Source organism: Chroicocephalus ridibundus, chromosome 4 (genome assembly GCF_963924245.1).
Source record: "Chroicocephalus ridibundus chromosome 4, bChrRid1.1, whole genome shotgun sequence".
Taxonomy (NCBI): Eukaryota; Metazoa; Chordata; class Aves; order Charadriiformes; family Laridae; genus Chroicocephalus; species Chroicocephalus ridibundus.
The window spans coordinates 61,179,448-61,204,639 of record NC_086287.1 but is presented as its reverse complement, the minus strand read 5'-3'; the positions used below and the strand labels follow the sequence as shown (position 1 = coordinate 61,204,639).

At 43.7% G+C, this 25,192-nt stretch overlaps 1 pseudogene; it reads right to left on the bottom strand.

The window, feature by feature from the left end:
• Positions 1–203: 203 nt before the first annotated feature.
• LOC134514832 (centrosomal protein of 41 kDa-like) lies at positions 204–24,864 on the bottom strand (annotated as a pseudogene).
• Positions 24,865–25,192: the final 328 nt, after the last annotated feature.

Genomic DNA, 25,192 nt, shown 5'->3' with positions numbered 1-25,192 from the left:
TCTGTCCCTTTGAGGACATTCAGCCTCAAGGATTGGTATTTTCTTGGAAACCTGTGACTACAAAATGGTTCTTGACACAGCCAGATCCAACATGCAATTGTGAAAGATAGCTTATGTTTCTAAAAGTGCTCAGGGAAAAACAAGTTAACGGTAAACAGAGATGCCCCGTTGTGCATACGATGATACCATCTCTATCCATGTAGCTAGGATCTCTGAAAAAGAAATAAGAATAAAGAGGAGGGGAAAGCTTACTGCTTTAACCTCAGAAGCTTTGAATATTTGTCTGTTTTATCCTGATGACCATCTCTGCTGTCATTGGCTGTATCTGCAAAAAGCTAGTTATCGCCAGGAGCTGAATGCCACGATCCCGAAAAGGATTTTTTCCATGCAGTAGGGGTACTTTAGAGTCTCTGCTGGTGCAGAGAAGAAGAGCGAGGAAACAGGTTTAGGAAACAGTAACAAGGTATACACATCGGCTTCATTTCAGTACTCCAGGAGAAACGGCAGCAGTGTTATTGCCCATAGCCCTGGTGATGCTAATGCTGTAGAGGAATTGTTAGTCCATTCCTCTACAGCATCAAAATTGTAATGCTGAAATTTATACGGCTATGGAAAACAGTGCTGTCTTCTGGTCTTACAATGCCAGCTGTTCCTCTAGTCCTTAGTACCTACAAAACTGAACTGATGAGAAAAGAGCGGTTATTTGTAATAAATATCATACCAGAAAGAGTGGTGAACTACCAGGTTAGGGCACAGAAGACTCGTCTCCATCCTATTCTAGCTTGTAGGCTGTCACGGTTTGGGCCGAATTGGCCAATGACAACACGACAGGTGCTCTCCCCCACCTCTCACTCCAAGGAGAAGGAGAGAGATAAAGAGATTTATGAGTTTAGAAAAAAACTGAACTACTTTAATGAGATATTAATAATAAAATAAAAAGGAAATAATGAAGGTACAATATATTAAAAAACTGCATCAAGCTCTCAGGGAGATGTCACCAGCAGGTACTGGGGAAGTCCCAGACTGGACTCAGTGACGGATGGGAACTGGATTCCAGATCTGGATTCAGGAAGCACTGATTGGGATCAAAGGGAGACAAACAGACAGGGGGCCTCTTTGGACATAGGTCATTAAAGAAAGAGAGCCATTGAAAAAGTGAGCCATTGAAGCAGCCAGCTAACCCTTTGATCCCTCAGCTTTTACATGGAGCATGGCAGATGGGATGGAATACCCTCTTGGTCAGTTTGGGTCACCTGTCCCGTCCACTCCTCCCCACAGGTGCGACCCCTCCACAGGGTAAACAGCCAAGTCAGCTGGCCCCGACTGCCACAGCAAGTGTAAGCAAGAGCCTGTCTCACTGAACAGAAAGTTGGCTCTGTCCCTCCCCAAACCAGAACATTCCACCCCTTATTCCATACCATTTGCATTGTGGTCAGTTCACCGCAGATCATCTGCAGATCATCTGCAGAAAATCTCTGTTTATTCTCAGCACAAGCGGCTAGCACTTTGGGAGAGGTCTTTTTTCAGGCAGGTCCAATGGGAGCTGCCGCCTGGCAGGCCATGGGGAGTGAGCCGGTGATCAGTCCTTCTGGGATCTTCTGTGCAAGGACCTTGAGGTCTCCAGATAACATAAACAAGTTCTCAAAGCCCCTCTCGCATGTGGTTGTCGCAGCCTGGCTGGCTAACCTCTCATCATTGTCATACAAAATGATGATTTTTCCACGTGCATTTTTATATTCCAGAATACTATTTGTACAAGGGATCATGGTTCTAGACAGTGTTGCAATAGGGTAGGAATAAGCTCCAATAATGTGATATTGGTTGTACGTGTCTTGGTCTCATACGTCCAAAAGTAGGAAGGGGCAGTCGGGATAAGGTGTGTCTTTAGCCTGAGCGTCCACTTTCTTTAGAGCATCCTTTTCTATATCCAGTTCACCAATGCCATTTACCACACTCTGCAGTGTGGACCGATAGGATTGCCCAGCTCCTGTGTTGTTTATGAACAGACTAGGTGTCCCATCAGGGCTTGCTTTCCCAATTGCTTTATCAATACCTCCATCTTTGGCCAGGTTTCTCAACTGCTTAACCTTTCTGCCTTCTAAGTCTATGATATTCGCCCCATTGTCCCAGCATCAGAGCAACAGGGAGATAAGTGTCATCCCCTTCTTGACTAAAGTCTTTCCTCATATTTCACAAATCCTTCATAGCGAAGGATTTAGTGATTATCTCTGCATCTGAGTCCTCCTCCTGTGTTGATGCTGCCCCAGAAGGACCCCCTCCTGTATCTGCTTTAGAAGGACCCTTTCCCTTCATCTGCTTTAGAAGAACTCTCTCCCATGCTCCCTGGCTTGTGCTGGTTGTTGTCACAAGGGGCAGGGGAATGAGCTGATCTCCTTTTCTGCTTCCTGGTCACTGGGGCAACTTTTACCAGTTCTGATGGAGTTTGAGTAGCAGCAGTACTCATTGTCGAAGCTGCTGGAGTAGTGACAGTGCCTGTTGTCAAGGCTGGAGCAGCTGGTGCGAAGACAGGCCGGGGAAGGGCTTGTGATACAGGTTGCAAGGGGGTGACTGGTGCCGCTGCAGGCGGCAGAGTAACGCATGCTGATGAGTGACTGGTGCCAGGATGGGCAGGAGTGTTGCCTGCACTGGTGTGGTGGTGGCCAGGGTGGCTGATGCCTCTGGGAGGGTGGCTGATGTCGCTGGGGCGAGTGCCGGGGTAGTCAATGCCACTGGGTATGGTGTCTGTGGGGCTGATGCCACTGGGGAGTTGCTTGGGGGTTGGTTTGTGCCTGTGCTGGCTGTGAATTGGCCTCTGGGATTTGAGTAGCAGCAGCACATGTCACACAATACCCACTCCTGCACTGATGACCACCCCTGCAACACATTCAGGAGAACCAGCAACTAAATCACGATCTTATGAAACTAACATTCATTTTCTAAACAGCCCAAAAAGTTTCCATCCCCTAGCTCTGTGACATAAGCGTTAAAGGGCAAAATAAACCTTCCCCAGGTGAAACCAAAAGTGTAATTAATAATAGAATCCATCGTGTCTTGCCCCGCGTTGGGCATCAATAAATTTGTCACGGTTTGGGCCGGATTGGCCAGTGACAATGTTGTAGTAAAATTGATATTAACTAGAAAAATGAAATGTAACATGTAATTGATGCAACCAAGGGAACCTGCTGCTGCTGCTGCTAAAAGTCCTCTCTACAGCACCAATGCTATTTGATGATTTATAGAGAAATAGTAACTAGACATGATTTATCCAAGATTAAATTAAGGAACCGACTACCAGATAATGTCACTTTGTTGACAAGCAGGATATTCCTGTAAAGTGATGAACTCTAGGCCTGGTCAGCAAACCGAGAAAACCACCTGGAACTGCCAAGAATAGAGGAGAAGTAGATAAAAGGTAATTTTGGCAGGGGGAGATCGTGACCACCTACCCATTTACCACCTACCCAAATGATACCACCTACTCAAAAGAGAACAATGGAAGAAGAAAACAGAGTCTGTGCACTAATTTACACAGGAAGTGAAGAAATCTTGACCAATCATTGAAGAGAATAACAATGGATATGTATTAATTGTTAGAATATGTAATAATCAGTGTATGAAAAGGGAAATTTTTGAAACTAAGGTGTGCTCCCTTGGGACGAGCACCCCATTTCTGCACATTAATGGAATAAACTTGGAAATACCTCTGCTCTGTGCGTTATTGGCTCGCACACCAGGTAAAGAACACAGCTTTGGGACAACAATTCCATTGTTCTGTCTGTGCTCCTTCTCAGCTTCTATAGGAAGCTGAAAAAAGTCTTTGAATACTATAAACATCACCTAGCAACAACTAAAACAATATGCATTATTGACAATCATTTCATACCAAATCTGAAACATAGCAGCCACTAGAAAGAAGATTAACTCTACCCCAGCTGAAACCAGGATAAGTGTCTAAGTAAAAATAATTGATACAGATGGATTAGAGGGCAATTTTGCAGGAAGCAGAAATGGGGAGGTGTGATGAAAAAGGTGATAGTATAGGTGTTTTACAGAAAAAGCTAGAGACGTGTACCTTATGGACTCTGGAATTCAAAGAGGTTAATTGTGGAAAGGGGGGCAGATTAAGCTCTGGCATAAAACAAAATTATCTGTAGTAAGCCCTGTATTGGTGGAGTTTTACAAGACTTATGTTTGGAAGGTATACATAGGGTAGTTTCTTTGAGGATCAGGTGTGAAAGATCAAGAATAAGGAGGCTGAAGCTGGCTTCAAGGAAAACTGTTAAGTCTTGAGGTCTGTTGTCATGAAATTTGTTATTACTGGACAACTATAAAGCAAAATTAGCAAAGTAATTGGCTAAAAAACAATCAGCCAGTTACTGAGGACGGTAACTGCTGAGAAACACTGTCTGCATGAGCTGAGAATGAGCTGCTGCACAAGTACCTTCAGCCAAAACATGTAGATTAAGTGCCTGAGTTACTCAGTAAGCCAAAGGAAGAACACACTTCCTGTACGAAAGTGGCGGGGGTTTTTGACTCCAGGTCATAGGAACTTAATTTGTACCCTGTGCTGCAACTTTTGAATAAAATTTAACTCAACTTCAAGGTAAAAATATATATTATGGTATGGTCCAAGCAATTTCTTCCACTTCTGATTTCTGTGACTTACTATCCCAACAGAAATAAATTTTATGCACTCCCTCCAAGTTTTCAATGTCTTTCTTATACTGGGTGTCCCAAAACTTGGCAGATATGGCCTCACAAGTGCCAAGTAGTGGGGGAATAATCATTCCCCTTGATCTGCTGTCTGTAATTGTCTTGCTAATGGAGCCCAGCCTGAGCTTTCTGTTAGCTTTCATTGCTGCAAGGGCCCTTTGCTGACTCATTCTTGACTCGTCCTTAGGACCCCCAAGCCTTTTTTGCACAGCTGCTACTTAATTTTTCAGTCTCCAGCCTGTACTGATTTATACAGTTATTCTGTCTCAGATGCAGGATTGTACATCTGGCTTTGCTGAGTTTTATGAGGTTCCTGTGAGCTCATTCCTCTGGCCTCTTGAGGTCCTGCCTTGCATTTCAGGTTGGACCGTTGTTCTGCTTTTAGTTTGTCCCTAAAGATCAGCCAGTTCTTCTGGGCTCCTTTGCCCTTCAGGATGGCCTCCCAAAATATCTTGCCTGTTCGATTGCTGAAGAAGCTGAAGTCTGCTTCCCTGAAGTCAGAGCCTCCATCTCTTCCTCACTTCTGTAATATGAAGACCTGTTTGTGAAACAAGTCCTGTTTGCCTTGCACCCACATATACCACAGAATTGCTTGATTGAAAGTAGGAAAATATTTTGCAATACCTGTTTGCTTTCCTTAGTTGCAAGCAGACCAAAAACTAAAGACAGTGACTGTAGCCAACAACTCAGCATCAGACGCGTGGTATCGTATACCTAATAAAGCTTAACTAATGTTTGATTAATGCTTAATTTTCCGTTAGTAACAGATGGATTACTTTGTAGCTGCAGCATAAATCAATTCTTGTTTATTTAAGACTCACCTGCTGTCTCAGGAAAATCCCCATCAGGCAGTCCCTGTGTCCTGTGTTGAGCGACACAGGACTAACCTCTCTTCTAATGCTTGAGAAAACCACACTTTCAGAAGCCTCTAGTGTCTGAATTCATGAAAATATTTACTTCATAGCCAGCTAGGCTATGTGGGCTTCAAGGTCTCGCTGTTTTCGAGTCTTGTCAGGTGTAGGGATGAGGAGGAGTGAGATCTGGGCACCTGACCCAAGCTAACCAACAGGATTATTTCATACCATGAACGTCATGTTCAATATAAATTTGAAAGTTTGCTGCGTAGTTTTCTCTCTTCCTCGATGGTGGATGTCCAGAGAACTTCTTGCCCTGGTGCCGGACTCCAACCCCTTCCCTTCCTCCCGAAGCCGCACTCACAGTGTCCGACATTTGCTGTCCATTGCTGGGAGTGCACATCTTCCTACTGATAGAATTGGCTGAGTATAATCCTTGTATATCTTATATTCGTATCGGGATCAATACTGGTTCTTTAGTATTATTGTTAATTATTTAGTCTTATCCTATTAAATCTATTTATATTTCAACCCTTATGTTTCCTTGCTTTCTGCAATTCCCCTTCCCTGGGTGGGGAGGGGTCATTGGGTGATAGAATAATTGTTTAAACAACAATAAATTGTTACAGTTTTCTCAAACCATAACACACTGCTTCCCCAGTAGTAACAGCTGCACCTTTTCCTTGAGGGTCTTAAGCACTGCTATTGCAGACACCACAGCCGAGGCTGCCCGTGACTGTCATTCCCTGACCAGCTCCCTCTCATTTATGAGCAGCAGATCCAGGAGAGCATCTCCTGTATTCTGTGTGTCCAGCATCTTTGTCAAAAAAGTTGTCCTCGATGTCCATAAAATCTGTTGGATTGCTTGTCCCTTCTCAACGTTGCCTTTTCAGATGTTGGAATTGTGGAGTCCCCCATGAGAAGCAGGACCTGAGATCAAGGGACGATTTCTCCGTAGTTGAAGTGGGCTTCACCCACCTCCTGTCATTGATGAGGTGGCCTAGAGTAGGCACTGATCATGACGTTGCTGTTGCAGGCTTCACTGTCATCCTGACTCTGATCCGTCACAGTGCTCAGAACAACTCTTAACAATGTTAACCATCAGAACATTTAGTCGTTAAACTTTTTTTTTTCTTCCCAACCTTGCAGCTAAAGGTCACGTTAAGAGATTGTTTGGCTGGTAGCCAGCTCTTGGAGACCTGGAACAAACTGGCTGCCATAGCAGAAACTCCTTCCAATACTGAGTGTCATTGTATTCCTTCTCACATACGGGATGCTATTAGATACAGAATATTAAATACTAGTTTGCCCTATGAAATACCACTTCTGATTCCAAAACTCCGTGCTTCAAACTCATAACAAATCTGGAACTCATGTCCATTAAGTCATCTAAGGCCATCATTCTTCTCTGCTTGCAAGAAAATGGCTTATTTAGATGTAACCTTGCCAATTAAGTTTTCAGAGACACTTTTGTTTCTTCCAGGCTTACATTCTAAGATGCACAGCCTGGGCCTTTGGTTGAGCTATTAGAAATCTGGAATATGTTCTTGGAAATGGAAGTTCTAAGCTTGAGTTGTCTACCCTCATAGGTAATATTCTGTTGCCTGTAGCATCATCTCAGGGAAATACATGTGTTGCAGCTCTCTGAGCTTCCCCATTATGTTTCTTTTTCTATCATTAACATCTCTTATTTTACGTGCTATTCCTGTGTATTCTCTAGACAGTTTCTCTGGAATCGCTATCACTTGCTATTCCATCCTCCACCTGTCTGTTTGTCCTATGTGTCATTCCTATATATCATTTTGCAATTTACTTGAGATCACTTCTGTAATCTAGCGATGTCATTCATAATTCTATATTCCAACATATGAAGTGACTATCAGGTGTATGCAGTTAATAGCATACAGTTTGTTTTTTTTAAATAAGATCTATTTTTATATGGAAAAAGAAAAGGCAACTGTAAATTAACAATGCTGAATGTTTGGGTTTGGTGGTGTTTTTTTTCCTAGAAATGTTTTCAAAAGCTGATTATTCTATAAAAAAAAAGTTTTGGAATTCTGACCAAATCTGCTAATCCTACTCAAATTGAACTTCAGTTTTGTTAGGATGAAGGTATGTTGTCTTCTTCCCTTCTAAGTCAGAGCTTTAAATTTTTTTAATGGGGTCTCTTTGATCAGAGACGTGAAAGAAGATATTACATGACATATACGACCTAACTGTTGATATCATTATGGTTCCTTTTGGTTTTGATCCAATCGTCTACCAGACAGGCAAAAGGACATTCACCAGAAAGTCCTAAATTCTTTCTGGAAGGAGTCCTGCAAAACCTAAAATGATTTTTCTGTAGTGTTTAAAACTAATGATTCTTTTCATGTCATTTTTGTGATTTTCATGATTTTTTTTACTCTGAGTAGCACTGCAAAGGGAGAAAATACAACAATTTAAAATGCTTTGAGATCTGTGTTAGAAATCAATGAATGAAGTGGAATGTTCTTCTTTGATACCTAAAAGCATATGCTTTTCCAAAAGCATATGTAGACAAGGCTGAAGCCACCTGTTACCCATCGTCTGGGAAATGAGCACCTCTAATGAGGGAAATTGGATTTTTAAAAATGAGAAAGGCTAATGCCTGCAGTAGCTGAGTGCCAGTCAAGGGCTGGGACAGTTTTAGAGGACCAAAAGGTCTCAAGCTGTGCTTCTGAATTGATTTTATGTAAATTTGTGGGGCCTGTCCATAACGAACAAAGGAATCCCGCTGATCCCACGTCTGTGATGTGTGTTTAAGACCGACTGTCAGTATGTTCTCCAATTTGGAGTATACAATTCACTCTATAGTATCCTAATGACCTTTTCTAGTCTTAAAATTCAGATTTATAAAAGTAGGACTTTTGAAGGTGATGGACTCTTCATACATGCTGAATAATCTTGAAGAATTCATGCTGTAGTTGTCTGTAACGTTGAAAAGGGTAAGCAGCAACAGAAGCAAGCCAGAAGAATACACCTTTTCTCTTTTCCTGTGCAGGCTGCTGGTAGACCACTTTCACTTTAAGCAAGATAATTTACGCTTGCACATCGAAATGAAAGGGGATTTGGGGAGGTGGAGTGGCTTTCATTGCGCAGTGGGTAGATGAAGGCAGGAGGCAGATGAAGGTAATTTTTGAACACAGAAGAGTGCTGGAGACAGGGAAAATGATGAAAAATGAAGTAAGCAGCAAGTGTGTGTAACTTTCCTCCTGAGCTGGTGGTTGAAAATGGTGAAGGGCAGGGGAAGGTAAGGGTTGGTCCGAGACTGACCGCATAGCTAAGCTTCAGGGTTCTGCTTAGGGGGTTCTGTATCTTTAGTAGCATTTTGGTACCAGTTGATGAGTACCCATTTTGGTAGCAGTTGATAGGGGAAGCTGAGGAACACAAAAGAACCTGCCCTGGATCTCAGGATAGAGAGACCGCTGCCAGTCGGATGGTGGCCTGGGAGCCCAGACTTCTTTCTAACTCCAGCTTCCGTGTTTACTTCTTTTCAAACTGCGGCTGACCTAAAACTGTACTTCTGTGTACTACAGCAGCTGTTACTCCCGAGCGCGCAGAGGTTGCCAAAAGATGAGGGAAATGTTATCTCTGGTTCCTAAATTGATTCTTCATAGTGCTTGAGAGCACTTGCTCTGCAGTTATTTCAGTAGAAACGTATTGTTATGATGAGTGCTTTACACAGGGAAAGAGAGAAGGATATAAATACTAAAAACGAGTAACAAACGCGGACATTTTAGTCACTCGAGTTTGACACAGGGAATCAAGGACAGGAGTTATACTAGCCTTTAGTATACCTGCAGCTGTCAAATCGAGCAATTTCAAAGGAGTTTGGCCTGCCTTGTGGAAATTCCACGTTGATCGCAAAGCCAGGTTGGGATTTTCACATTTCCTTCCCCAAAAAGCGTGTCAGCAGGGCTGTGGGCGGTTTGGATGAACCCTACAGATCTCCTGCTGAGGCTACGGACACTTGCGAAATGGCATTCTGCAGTGAGCCTAAGTATAGAAATTAAGGAGCGTATGGGTGTCAGTTTGAAGTGGTTTATTTCCAAAGAGAACAGGAGTGCCCTTTTCTAACTGTACGTGATTCCAAGAGGCACAGGGGAGTGCATATGGTTCCTTCAGAAACGTTGATCCTTTCTAGCACAGTTGTGCTCTTGGAGGCAGCCGAGCTACCCGTTTCTAACGCTTGCTCATGGATTTTACAAGAGCTTTTGTTTGCAGTGCAGACAGAGAGAGTTGGCAGTTCACAGGAAAAGGAAGGCAGGAGATGGAATTTGCATAATGAGGGGATGGAGACTTTATCCTAGGGTGACTTTATCGAGCATAATGTGTGCAGTCACAGCAGGTTCTGCCTTGCTTAACCTGTGATCAGATGTCTCAGGCTTATTTACACAAACCGCCTCACTTCTGCCTAACTCTGACGTGCCCAGAATGAGAACTTCGTGAGACACAGGATTGTTCAAACGCTCACTCACATCATGGGCCAGGTGGAAAGAATTGCCTTGGAGAAACTGCAGACGTGCTGCGGCTTGCGAACCGAAGGTGAGACTTTTCTCTAAAACTGAGATTTGTGAAGAATTTCTGTAATCTTGGGAAAGAAATACACCATTGTGTGTAGTCAATAGTGAGACTCTCCTAATTTTATTTTATTGACTAAGAAGTAGTTAGCCTTCACTTCAATGCAGGTGTGGAAAGGGGAGCCTCTCTAGATAAATTTAGAACTGTTGTTCTGTACCTGGGCTGGTCTTTGAAACTGCTGAACTATTTAAGTTTTAAATGAGAAAGGCTGTTCTTAGGGCTCCATTCCCCTGTATGCCTCTCAAACAGAAACAGCGTGCCATGCTGAGGATTGCGTGCGTCTGCCGCACTCCTTAAAACAGATTAAACTGAGATGCCATTCTACATACAAACGTCAGAAAAAGGCCCCGTGAATTAGGGTAAATGATAGAATCACAGTTTAAACACGGATACAAGCGTTAGCGTAGACTGTAACAGGATTTATACTGTTTTTAAGGGGCATAGTATGAGGGGACTTCTTGTCTACCTTAGCCCAAACAAAAAACCCCACCACCAATGTATAGTTTAATTTGGAGTTTCCTTTCTGTAAAAGAACCTGGAGAAAAGCAGGCGAAACTCCAGAGGCTAATAGATGAAAGAAACCTGAGGCAAAGGGGATATATCTAAGGAAGGAGAAAGGTATATATTAATCCTCCAAAGGAGCGCTGAGGGAAGAGGCAACCGCTGAGATTATCTGGTAAATCCGGAGAAAGATTGCTGTTTTCTTAGGCACCAAGCACAGCCACGTGGGTAGGTGTTTCTCTCATCTCCGTTTGATGCTCCTGTATTTAGCTTTCACTCAAGCTCCAGAAACGTCTAGTCTAGGAGAGATCTGTATGACTTAACATCCCTTGGGGAAGCAGAGGGAACGGTGGTCGTTCCCTCTGCTGGGGGAGCTCTTCCATCCTGTGGGACAGGGACAGGACCCTCCCAGGGGTCCCCCCTTCAAGGGAGAGGAGTCACCCCCTCGGTGATGTTCTCACGATGGGAGGTCCCGGCAGCTGTTTCGTTGCGTGGGAATGAGTTCTTGGCTCTTTCTTGAGCCAGTGGGGCACCCTGGGGCCTTTTCCAAAGGGGCAGAGAGCAACAGGTCCATGGCTTTCCTGTGCTGACAGCTCCAGAGCTGGACGCAGTACTCCAGGTGGAGTCTCACCAGAGCAGAGTAGAGGGGCAGAATCACTTCCCTCGACCTGCTGGCCACACTTCTTTTGATACAGCCCAGGATACAGTTGGCCTTCTGGGCTGTGAGTGTACATTGTCCACTCACGTCCAGATTTTCCAAAGGGTCAGAGAGCAAAGCTTGGGTGCTAAGGGGGTGCTCACTGCGGGGCTGTCCGTCGGGGTGGTGAGCCAGCAGGCAGGTTGAGGTGAACGGGACAGGAGTGAGCTGCACGCACCATGTGCCTTCCTGAAGGGTTATGGCCTTCATTCCTCCCAAGCAAGTCCCGCCCTCCCCGTGAGTCACCTGAGGACAGAGAGCAAGTGGGAATCTTCAGGGGAAGGAGAAAGGTAAACAATATGCTTCAAATGCAGGTATTTGTTTCCTCTTGCCCTTCAAAAAGTGCAGAGACTGCTTTCTCCTCCAAAAACTGCAATTGAAAGCTCTTCTCTCGCGGCTGGCTGAGTTCACGTCCTCTTCATGCAACACTTATGAAACTTGTCTCCTCTCTCCTTGCTGATCAGTGATGAACCCCCAGTGTTCCACAAACACAGCACACCATGATGGTTTTATTTTTCCCTCCTGTGTTTGTCCTCTTCAGGCACTCCATGGAGGATTTGTACATCTTTCACTTCCCTCATTTTGTTTTCTTCCTAAACAGCGGACAGAACACCCAAGGGTAACTTTCTCCCTGGATACCTGTGTTTCAAAAAGGAATGGTACAGCTGTCAGCAAGATTTCAACATTTACAAAGCTCTTTTTTTTTTGGTCTGTTAGTGAAAATCTAGACCGCATAATCAGTAAATGAACAGCACCGAGGATGCGCATGTATCTCTGGGGCTTTTTTAGTCTATCTTTTTAATAAGGACAGAAAGCCCACATTTAAAAGGTGGGAAAGCAGGTAAGGTTTGATTTGAATTCTTGATACGGACAATATCTTCCACAGCACGTATCTGAAGAGATCGCAGAAAATAGCTGCAGGGAGTTCCTCTGTTTTCTCTAGTTAGCTGTCTCTTGAACTAGTTTTACTCGGTCTGGATAACAGTCGTGTGCAAACAGACTCCTCCTGCTCAATCACTAGTTAAGTTGGGAATTGACCAGGCACACGTTAAATCTGACTATTTCACATGTTCTCTAACTAATAGATGTTTCTTGAATTTTATTTATGAAGTAGAAGATAAGGAGGCAGAAAATACACTGGGGGGAAAAAAACGGAAGTGATTGCTGCTGATGGCAAGTCCTAAAATGAGAATAGTTGCCGAAGCTAGTTATTAGAGACCCTCCATAGGATGCCAGTGCTGAAGGATGAGGAATACGCACAGGGAAGCACAGTCTGCGATACCTGTGAGCTTCCAGAGAATACCTAAGTGCTTCTGGAAGTAAGATTTTCACGCTTGCTAAATGGATGCTTTCAGCTGAAGTATATGAACGATAGCAAAACACTTCTAGAGACGGCTCTTTAGTAATACTGTGTTGTAAACCTTCATATCACAGACTGGAATCAGAATTGAAAGGTCTTCTTGCATACTTCCCCTATATGTACACGCAAGCTAGCAAGTTCACCTCAAAATTTGTAATGCTATGGTTATTATTTTCAGATTAAAATGTAAGTTTTTGTCTTAATTCCATTGCTGCCAGATTTCAACTTACTGTTTTTCAATTTATTTGAACTGAGACTGTCCTTATTTCCCCCCCGCCTCTATTTTTCTGCTGAAACAATATAGTCTTATGTGATTGCTTGACAACTATAAATCCAGTTATATTTAATTTAGATCTTTTCGCATGGTATTACGTAATTCTTGTATTTACCTTATGCTAAGTGTTGATGCACAGTCAACTTTAGCTGTCTGCCTTTGGATAAAAATGTTCCCAGTTCAGAATCATTTCAATAACTAGTTTTAATATGATCTGAAGTAGTTTTTATCTGAAGTAAATGAAAAGTTACCGCAAACTGTTCTGAAACAGAGGGCGATTATGACTTAGGGCCACATTATCTGCTGTAAGTAGTAGTAGTAAAGTGACTATAGATTACAATAGAAAAAATTTTATGATATAATTTTGTTCTTTATAGTCTCTGTAAACACAAGAAGGATTATCTATGCAACCCCAGAGTACACATTCATTCTGTTTCATTCATGTAACATGACAGCAGAAGATTTGGCCAAAATTGCCAAGTATCCCGAGATACTGGACGTGGTCTTCAGTTCTCTTCGTCTCTTTGTTTAGTGCTGGGGGCAAATAAGGGATGTGTTGTATATTTTATCTTTTTATGGATTAGTGATTTATGGAGTTAGAATAAAAAGGAACTTTTGGGCTGGAGAGGCTGTTAGCACTGGCACGCATTTACAGAAAAGTGACCTTTGATGTTGTTCTCTCGTAGTTATTATAAAGAAAGTTAGAGGCTAAGGGAAAATTGTGTAGGCCTACACTACCAAAGGAGTGGCTGCAACGTGGTTTTCTACCTTTTAGTGTCAGGAGAGAGAGATGTGAGGCAGGAATTTTCTTGATTCAAGCAGGGGTGGGGCAGTGTACAGGAATCTGGACCGTGTGGTCCAAGTTCCTGTGTTATCTGATAGAAGAATTTGGGGATCTACCAAGAAGGCCTCTGGTCTTTTCATTTATGCAACTCTAAATTGTGTCATAGAACAGTTTGGGTTGGAAAGGACCTTTAAAGGTCTTCTAGTCCAACATGGCTGCAATGAGCAGGGATGCCTTCAACTAGATCAGGCTGCTCAGAGTCCCCTCCAACCTGACCTTGAATGTTTCCAGAGATGGTACACCTGCCACTGGACAACCTGTTGCGGTGTTTCACCACCCTCATGGTAAAAAATTTCTTCCTTATCTAGTCTAAATCTGCCATCGTTTAGTTTAAAGCCGTTACCCCTTGTCCTGTTGCAACAGGCCCTGATAAAATGTTTGTTCACTCTTTCTTACAAGTCCCCTTTAAGTACTGAAAGGCCGCAATAAGGTCTCCCCGGAGCCTTCTCTTCTCCAGGCTGAACAACCCCAACTCCCTCAGCCTGCCCTCACAGGAGAGCTGCTCCAGCCCTCTCATCATTTTTGTGGCCCTCCTTTGGACCCCCTTCCCAATCTTGGGAAAGAAAAAACAGTGTTGTATGCAACCTATAGTAAGATTTATGAATGTGACAGCTAAGAACTGTCATAAAGCAGAGTGGTTGGAACTAGATGATTTTTAAGGTCCCTTCCAACCCAAACCATTCTATGATTCTCTGAAAAGCAATTCCAGCAAATAGTCTTCCTGCAGTCATTCTGGAAGCTCAGATGAACCTTTATTTATGTTGGTTCACAATAGTCAAGGTGATGGTCTAGCTATAATATCCATCAAAAATAATGAAGCACTTAAAAAAATGTCCATACATTTTTAGATCCGTTTTCAAGGATCATCACCTCTGAGCTCAAGAATGGTCCATTCCAATGAGCAGGAAACCAAGCTAATGTAGAGGTGGCGTACATGGATGAACAAGGAAGTCCAGACATAAGTCAAGCATAAGAAGTATGTGTGCAAGAGGTGGGAGAAGGGACAGGTGAGCCAGGAGGATTATAGACATACTGTCAGAGAGTGCAGGGATGTTGTTATGAAAGCCAGGGCCGGCCTGGAATTGAATTTAGAGAGGGATGTGAAAGGCAACAAAAAGGCTTCTACAGGTAAATCAGCAGCAAGAGAATGACCTGGGAAAATGTGGACCTGCCGCTGGACGGCACGACGCCTGGTGACAGTACGTGGAAAATGCTGACAATGCCACCTTTGCCACAGTCTTTACCGGTAATACTTTCCTTCAGGAATCCCAGGCACCTGAGACCCATAAGAAGGTATGGGCCAAAGAAGACTTAATCTCACTGGAGAAGGATCAGGTTAGGGAACATTTAAATAAACTAGACACTGACAAGTCCCTGGGACCTGATGGGCTGCAGCCACAGGTGCCAAGGGAGCTGGCTGATGCTATTTGAGGGCACTCGATAATCTTTGAAAGGTCATGGCAGTAAGGGAAAGGGTCCTGAGGAGTTGAAGAAAGCAAGTGTCACTCCTACCTTCAAGAAAGGTGAGGAGGAGGAGATGGGGAACTAGAGGCTGGTCAGCCTCACCTTAGTCCCTAGAAAAGTGGTGGAGCAAACAAACCTGGAAGCCATTTCCAGATGTATGAAGGTCAAAAAGGCAATTAGGAGCAGTCACCACAGATTTATTAGGCATGATCAACCTGATAGCCTGCTATGACTAGATGGCTGTCTCAGTGGTGAGAGGAGAGCAGTGGATGTTGTCTGTCTTGACTTTACTATAGCTTCCAACACTGTCCCTCATAACATCCTCATAGACAAACTGATAATGTATGGGCTAGGTAACTGGACAGTGAGGCGGGCTGAAAGGGTTGTTACCAGCAGCACGATGTCCAGCTGGAGTCTAGTCACTAGTTATGTACCCCAGGGGTCGATAATAGCACCAATGCTATTCAACATCTTCATTAATGAGCTGGATGATGGGACCCTCAGGAAACTGGCAGATGACACGAAACTCAGACGGTTGTGGGGGACCATCTTACTTAAAATACTTAACCGTACTTACTTAAAATACTTAACTAAATTATTAATTTGTCATTTTAATATTTTTTTTCTGTGGACATTACATGCCAATTAATATACCTCACAGGTAGGATTCATCGTCTTACTGAATTCAGCTATCTAAAAGGCGGGCATTAAGTCTCAACTAATTAGTTAAATAATTAGTAGTTAATAATTTAATAGTAACCAGAATTTCCCGAGAGGCATAGTATACTTCCAGCATTCACGATGGCTAAACATATACTTAAGATTTTGTTTGTTTATTTTTTTTTTTAAAGTTCTGCTGTGTTTGACAGTACCCGGATCAGACTACATGCTGTGCTGTCAGTTCCTCTCAGCCTGTGGCTCCACGAGTCACCGGTTTCAGTGACAAGGGACAGAAGGATGGGAAGCAGGTACTGTTAGTTGCATACAAATGCTGCAGTGATTACGAGCCTGCGGAAACTTGCACACTGGGCTGCATGAGTTTAACTCCCCTTTCTTGGAGGGGTGGATGGGACCAAACCCTTTTTGTCAGAGCAGAGAGCCCACTGAGGTGACAACGGCATTGAGGTGTTTCTAGATTAAAAGACGGTAGTGGTGAATCCACAGGAATCACGTGTCTGCCAGAGGTGTCAAGTCTCAGAGAAACAGTAATTCTCAAAGTATCAGGGCAAATGCCAAGAAAAATCCTGGTATGACATGAAATACTAGCAGAACTAGTAGGTGAACTACTCTACAAAAGGGGCTGCTCACCTCTGTTTTTTTTTTTCAGGCTGCAGGTTGTTAATCCTTGCCTGTCTTTATTAGTTCTGCTAGAAAGCTGAAGGGTTGGGCTCTTGTGCATCACTGATCAGCATTTTGAGAACAGGGAAATCATATCTCAAAGCTGGCTGTATCGGCCAAGGCATTGGGTAGGGCTGTGGGCATTTGGCCAAGAAACTATCCTGCCTCAGCCTTAGAAGCGTAACTCTAGAAAAACCACTGATGACACAAAACATGGCAATCCAGACATGGCAAGTCTAGAGCAGCACTCAAATGACTCAGCAAGGAGAAGTTTCTGCAGTTTCTTCTTCTCCTGCGGGGTGTGAGTTGGCAACAGATCCTGCACCTGGTACTTGAGAGTACAGTCTGGCACTAGGCTGTAGGCACTGGCAAGGGTGCAGGCTGAACACGGCTTTAGGCAAAGTAAGATAAGTGGTTTGGCATCAAGAACTCAAATATGATTGGAACAAGGGAGACCAGATACCTGAGCACCAAAGTGCAGCGTTGAGTCCCAGGCCTCACAGAGACTGCAGGCTTTTGAAAATGAAACAAAATTAATAATAAAAGCATCCTGACACACAAGTAGGAAAAGGGAACAAATGCCAGGATGAGTTAATAATGCATGTGCGTGCAATCAGCCCCACTGAGGACACGGAGCATACTCTAACCAATACACCAGCTTGTTGGCAGGAGACGGAAGGTATGGGACAGAGCGCTGTGTACTGATGAGGTTAAAACGGTTCTGCGTTCCTGAGTACCTGTGGCACAAGAAGTATGAAAGGATATATAGACTACCAGTCGAAGAGGGGAAAAAACCATCTGTGAAACATAACATAGCTTCTGAATAACAAGTCAGAAATACCTTTTTTCTTTGATTTTTCTTACCGGTCCTGTTGCCCAAAGCTGCATTAACAAACTTAGCTGCATTGAGGTGGTTTGGAGAAGATGCTGCCCTTCACAGGACTTCAGTTTTCATCCACTGCGGTCTAGAACACTGGTTCTCTTCTGCTGATCCCACCTTGATGATTTTTGGAGCTTTTATTCCCTGCCCCTCAACTGCTGTAGCCTGTGGCTTGTTTCCTCTGCAGCCTCCCCAGCCCATGTTTCTCCAAAGAGTTCCGGCTGCTGTGCCCTCGGGCATGGTCATCTCACCTTGCAGATGTTCTTCCTCCGTGCTCTGGGGGAATCACTTCCAAGGAACTGACTGAGAGGCCATTGTTCCTTTTCTTCTATTCATAGTTGTCTTAATCACACCACTATTGCTATATTTTTTCTGATGTTGTGTTCATTATGCTGGCTCAGTAGTTTTTTAGTTCATCAATTCTGCATTCTGTTCAAACTCAGTCAAAATGCCAACATAAATAAGTCAATGTACTGGCTGAGTTTAAGTTACAATAACAGTTATTAGAGCAACATGACAGTCATCATACCAAGGTGTTACTAACCACAGTGGGGGGTGTCAGGAGAACTGCGGAAATGCATCTTTCTCCAGGGTTTAAGCTCATTTTCATCTCAGTAAATCTGTTCTCCCTTATTGATGTTTTAAGATCTTCTTGTTGCTTGTTTGGCAAGTAATTTTTCAATCTTCTTTTATCTCAGAAACTTTCTGGAACCTCACTATTTCTAATGTTTATGCACTAACAAAGATGGTGTTTCACTATTTGTTATTACCCTTTCTACAGATGCCAAAGTGAGGAAGCGAGAAACAGGAGCTGTGCACTGTCAAATGTGTTTCCCCTTCTCTTGCCTGGCCTTCCTAGGCTAGATTTCTTTGTGATATCCAAGGAAATAAGATCCTGCCTAGGGACTGCAATAAAAGGAACGTTGCTAAATTCAAGTTCCCTTCTATGTTTCTGACAGGTAAGACCTACTCAAAAGTTTAGTGTGCAGGCAGAAATCACATGAGAATGCCAATCAACACAGCCTGCATTCTTAGCTGCTTACAATGTCCAAGAGCATCAAAGACGGCCTTAAATATGAAACCAGGTGTTCTGGGGAAGTTCTGTCCTCGTTTGAAGTAAAACAGAACCAGGTTTCTGTTCAGTAATTTCAATTTTCAGCTAAGCCTCTTCTAGGTGACTGAGCTCTCTGAAATTTACAGCGTATTTTTAAGACTGTAGGCTGCTTCCAGAGTGATAAGACCTGATTGTTTCTAATTTATGTCAAGGGATGGTATGCAGAGAGGCTCTTGCTTATACTTACTGCTATAACAACCAAGGGCAGCTAACTTTGTTACGTGCCTCGTTAGAGAGTCAGAAGTGGAAAAGCGTAGAAGGGTTGCAACTGCGGGGGGGGGCAGACAGGACAGGTGACTCAAACTGACCAAGAGGGTATTTCATCCCACCTGCATCATGCTCAGTAAAAAAGCTGAGGGATCAAAGGGTCAGCTCTCTTTCTTCAATGGCCAGTGTCCAAGGACGAGAAAATCTGTCATGGTTTGGGTTGGACCGTCCACTGAAACAAATGACAAGTTCACAATTCTTTATTTTGTTGAGGGTTAAAAAGAACCATCCTACCTTTCACAGAGGCCTTTAAAGTATTGCACTTTTAAAAACTGGCTGGGTTCTAGATTGGCTGGAGCTCTTAACAATTATGTTTAATTGCAACTCTTAGGGTGCTTGCTACAGTCCTCAATAGTGGATATGTCAAGTTGGAATTGAGTCCTTTTTTTTTTCCTTTTTTTTTTTTTTTTTTTTAATGAGTTGATATTTAAGTAGCTACTGACACAACTGGTTGGATGGTCACATCCAGAGGGTAGTGGTCAATGTCCAGATGGAGACTGGTGACAAGCGGTGTCCCTCAAGGGTCCATATTGGGACCAGTACTGTTCAATATATTCATCAATGATGTAGGCAGCTGGATTGAGTGCACCCTCAGCAAGTTTGCGGATGACACCAAGCTGATTGATGTGGCTGACATGCCTGAGGGACAGGATGACATCCAGAGGGACCTGGACAAGCTTGAGAAGGGAGCCCTTGTGACCTTCTGAGGTTCGACAAGGCCGAGTGCAGGGTCCTGCACCTGGATCGGGAGAATCCCTGGTATGAACACAGGCAGGGGGATGAAATGATTGAGAGCAGCCCTGCCAAGAAGGACTTGGGAGAGGTACTGGTGGATGATCCCTAACCTGATCCTTCTCCAGTGAGATTAAGTCTTCTTTGGCCCATACCTTCTTATGGGTCTCAGGTGCCTGGGATTCCTGAAGGAAAGTATTACCAGTAAAGACTGTGGCAAAGGTGGCATTGTCAGCATTTTCCACGTACTGTCACCAGGCGTCGTGCCGTCCAGCGGCAGGTCCACATTTTCCCAGGTCATTCTCTTGCTGCTGATTTACCTGTAGAAGCCTTTTTGTTGCCTTTCACATCCCTCTCTAAATTCAATTCCAGGTCGGCCCTGGCTTTCATAACAACATCCCTGCACTCTCTGACAGTATGTCTATAATCCTCCTGGCTCACCTGTCCCTTCTCCCACCTCTTGCACACATACTTCTTATGCTTGACTTATGTCTGGACTTCCTTGTTCATCCATGTACGCCACCTCTACATTAGCTTGGTTTCCTGCTCATTGGAATGGACCATTCTTGAGCTCAGAGGTGATGATCCTTGAAAACGGATCTAAAAATGTATGGACATTTTTTTAAGTGCTTCATTATTTTTGATGGATATTATAGCTAGACCATCACCTTGACTATTGTGAACCAACATAAATATAGGTTCATCTGAGCTTCCAGAATGACTGCAGGAAGACTATTTGCTGGAATTGCTTTTCAGAGAATCATAGAATGGTTTGGGTTGGAAGGGACCTTAAAAATCATCTAGTTCCAACCACTCTGCTTTATGACAGTTCTTAGCTGTCACATTCATAAATCTTACTATAGGTTGCATACAACACTGTTTTTTCTTTCCCAAGATTGGGAAGGGGGTCCAAAGGAGGGCCACAAAGATGATGAGAGGGCTGGAGCAGCTCTCCTGTGAGGGCAGGCTGAGGGAGTTGGGGTTGTTCAGCCTGGAGAAGAGAAGGCTCCGGGGAGACCTTATTGCGGCCTTTCAGTACTTAAAGGGGACTTGTAAGAAAGAGTGAACAAACTTTTTATCAGGGCCTGTTGCAACAGGACAAGGGGTAACGGCTTTAAACTAAACGATGGCAGATTTAGACTAGATAAGGAAGAAATTTTTTACCATGAGGGTGGTGAAACACCGCAACAGGTTGTCCAGTGGCAGGTGTACCATCTCTGGAAACATTCAAGGTCAGGTTGGAGGGGACTCTGAGCAGCCTGATCTAGTTGAAGGCGTCCCTGCTCATTGCAGCCATGTTGGACTAGAAGACCTTTAAAGGTCCTTTCCAACCCAAACTGTTCTATGACACAATTTAGAGTTGCATAAATGAAAAGACCAGAGCCCTTCTTGGTAGATCCCCAAATTCTTCTATCAGATAACACAGGAACTTGGACCACACGGTCCAGATTCCTGTACACTGCCCCACCCCTGCTTGAATCAAGAAAATTCCTGCCTCACATCTCTCTCTCCTGACACTAAAAGGTAGAAAACCACGTTGCAGCCACTCCTTTGGTAGTGTAGGCCTACACAATTTTCCCTTAGCCTCTAACTTTCTTTATAATAACTACGAGAGAACAACATCAAAGGTCACTTTTCTGTAAATGCGTGCCAGTGCTAACAGCCTCTCCAGCCCAAAAGTTCCTTTTTATTCTAACTCCATAAATCACTAATCCATAAAAAGATAAAATATACAACACATCCCTTATTTGCCCCCAGCACTAAACAAAGAGACGAAGAGAACTGAAGACCACGTCCAGTATCTCGGGATACTTGGCAATTTTGGCCAAATCTTCTGCTGTCATGTTACATGAATGAAACAGAATGAATGTGTACTCTGGGATTGCATAGATAATCCTTCTTGTGTTTACAGAGGCTATAAAGAACAAAATTATATCATAAAATTTTTTCTATTGTAATCTATAGTCACTTTACTACTACTACTTACAGCAGATAATGTGGCCCTAAGTCATAATCGCCCTCTGTTTCAGAACAGTTTGCGGTAACTTTTCATTTACTTCAGATAAAAACTACTTCAGATCATATTAAAACTAGTTATTGAAATGATTCTGAACTGGGAACATTTTTATCCAAAGGCAGACAGCTAAAGTTGACTGTGCATCAACACTTAGCATAAGGTAAATACAAGAATTACGTAATACCATGCGAAAAGATCTAAATTAAATATAACTGGATTTATAGTTGTCAAGCAATCACATAAGACTATATTGTTTCAGCAGAAAAATAGAGGCGGGGGGGAAATAAGGACAGTCTCAGTTCAAATAAATTGAAAAACAGTAAGTTGAAATCTGGCAGCAATGGAATTAAGACAAAAACTTACATTTTAATCTGAAAATAATAACCATAGCATTACAAATTTTGAGGTGAACTTGCTAGCTTGCGTGTACATATAGAGGAAGTATGCAAGAAGACCTTTCAATTCTGATTCCAGTCTGTGATATGAAGGTTTACAACACAGTATTACTAAAGAGCCGTCTCTAGAAGTGTTTTGCTATCGTTCATATACTTCAGCTGAAAGCATCCATTTAGCAAGTGTGAAAATCTTACTTCCAGAAGCACTTAGGTATTCTCTGGAAGCTCACAGGTATCGCAGACTGTGCTTCCCTGTGCGTATTCCTCATCCTTCAGCACTGGCATCCTATGGAGGGTCTCTAATAACTAGCTTCGGCAACTATTCTCATTTTAGGACTTGCCATCAGCAGCAATCACTTCCGTTTTTTCCCCCCCAGTGTATTTTCTGCCTCCTTATCTTCTACTTCATAAATAAAATTCAAGAAACATCTATTAGTTAGAGAACATGTGAAATAGTCAGATTTAACGTGTGCCTGGTCAATTCCCAACTTAACTAGTGATTGAGCAGGAGGAGTCTGTTTGCACACGACTGTTATCCAGACCGAGTAAAACTAGTCCAAGAGACAGCTAACTAGAGAAAACAGAGGAACTCCCTGCAGCTATTTTCTGCGATCTCTTCAGATACGTGCTGTGGAAGATATTGTCCGTATCAAGAATTCAAATCAAACCTTACCTGCTTTCCCACCTTTTAAACGTGGGCTTTCTGTCCTTATTAAAAAGATAGACTAAAAAAGCCCCAGAGATACATGCGCATCCTCGGTGCTGTTCATTACTGATTATGCGGTCTAGATTTTCACTAAGAGACCAAAAAAAAAAAGAGCTTTGTAAATGTTGAAATCTTGCTGACAGCTGTACCATTCCTTTTTGAAACACAGGTATCCAGGGAGAAAGTTGCCCTTGGGTGTTCTGTCCGCTGTTTAGGAAGAAAACAAAATGAGGGAAGTGAAAGATGTACAAATCCTCCATGGAGTGCCTGAAGAGGACAAACACAGGAGGGAAAAATAAAACCATCATGGTGTGCTGTGTTTGTGGAACACTGGGGGTTCATCACTGATCAGCAAGGAGAGAGGAGACAAGTTTCATAAGTGTTGCATGAAGAGGACGTGAACTCAGCCAGCCGCGAGAGAAGAGCTTTCAATTGCAGTTTTTGGAGGAGAAAGCAGTCTCTGCACTTTTTGAAGGGCAAGAGGAAACAAATACCTGCATTTGAAGCATATTGTTTACCTTTCTCCTTCCCCTGAAGATTCCCACTTGCTCTCTGTCCTCAGGTGACTCACGGGGAGGGCGGGACTTGCTTGGGAGGAATGAAGGCCATAACCCTTCAGGAAGGCACATGGTGCGTGCAGCTCACTCCTGTCCCGTTCACCTCAACCTGCCTGCTGGCTCACCACCCCAACGGACAGCCCCGCAGTGAGCACCCCCTTAGCACCCAAGCTTTGCTCTCTGACCCTTTGGAAAATCTGGACGTGAGTGGACAATGTACACTCGCAGCCCAGAAGGCCAGCTGTATCCTGGGCTGTATCAAAAGAAGTGTGGCCAGCAGGTCGAGGGAAGTGATTCTGCCCCTCTCCTCTGCTCTGGTGAGACTCCACCTGGAGTACTGCGTCCAGCTCTGGAGCTGTCAGCACAGGAAAGCCATGGACCTGTTGCTCTCTGCCCCTTTGGAAAAGGCCCCAGGGTGCCCCACTGGCTCAAGAAAGAGCCAAGAACTCATTCCCACGCAAAGAAACAGCTGCCGGGACCTCCCATCGTGAGAACATCACCGAGGGGGTGACTCCTCTCCCTTGAAGGGGGGACCCCTGGGAGGGTCCTGTCCCTGTCCCACAGGATGGAAGAGCTCCCCCAGCAGAGGGAACGACCACCGTTCCCTCTGCTTCCCCAAGGGATGTTAAGTCATACAGATCTCTCCTAGACTAGACGTTTCTGGAGCTTGAGTGAAAGCTAAATACAGGAGCATCAAACGGAGATGAGAGAAACACCTACCCACGTGGCTGTGCTTGGTGCCTAAGAAAACAGCAATCTTTCTCCAGATTTACCAGATAATCTCAGCGGTTGCCTCTTCCCTCAGCGCTCCTTTGGAGGATTAATATATACCTTTCTCCTTCCTTAGATATATCCTCTTTGCCTCAGGTTTCTTTCATCTATTTGCCTCTGGAGTTTCGCCTGCTTTTCTCCAGGTTCTTTTACAGAAAGGAAACTCCAAATTAAACTATACATTGGTGGTGGGGTTTTTTGTTTGGGCTAAGGTAGACAAGAAGTCCCCTCATACTATGCCCCTTAAAAACAGTATAAATCCTGTTACAGTCTATGCTAACGCTTGCATCCGTGTTTAAACTGTGATTCTATCATTTACCCTAATTCACGTGGCCTTTTTCTGACGTTTGTATGTAGAATGGCATCTCAGTTTAACCTGTTTTGAGGAGTGCGGCAGACGCACGCAATCCTCAGCATGGCACGCTGTTTCTGTTTGAGAGGCATACAGGGGAATGGAGCCCTAAGAACAGCCTTTCTCATTTAAAACTTAAATAGTTCAGCAGTTTCAAAGACCAGCCCAGGTACAGAACAACAGTTCTAAATTTATCTAGAGAGGCTCCCCTTTCCACACCTGCATTGAAGTGAAGGCTAACTACTTCTTAGTCAATAAAATAAAATTAGGAGAGTCTCACTATTGACTACACACAATGGTGTATTTCTTTCCCAAGATTACAGAAATTCTTCACAAATCTCAGTTTTAGAGAAAAGTCTCACCTTCGGTTCGCAAGCCGCAGCACGTCTGCAGTTTCTCCAAGGCAATTCTTTCCACTTGGCCCATGATGTGAGTGAGCGTTTGAACAATCCTGTGTCTCACGAAGTTCTCATTCTGGGCACGTCAGAGTTAGGCAGAAGTGAGGCGGTTTGTGTAAATAAGCCTGAGACATCTGATCACAGGTTAAGCAAGGCAGAATCTGCTGTGACTGCACACATTATGCTCGATAAAGTCACCCTAGGATAAAGTCTCCATCCCCTCATTATGCAAATTCCATCTCCTGCCTTCCTTTTCCTGTGAACTGCCAACTCTCTCTGTCTGCACTGCAAACAAAAGCTCTTGTAAAATCCATGAGCAAGCGTTAGAAACGGGTAGCTCAGCTGCCTCCAAGAGC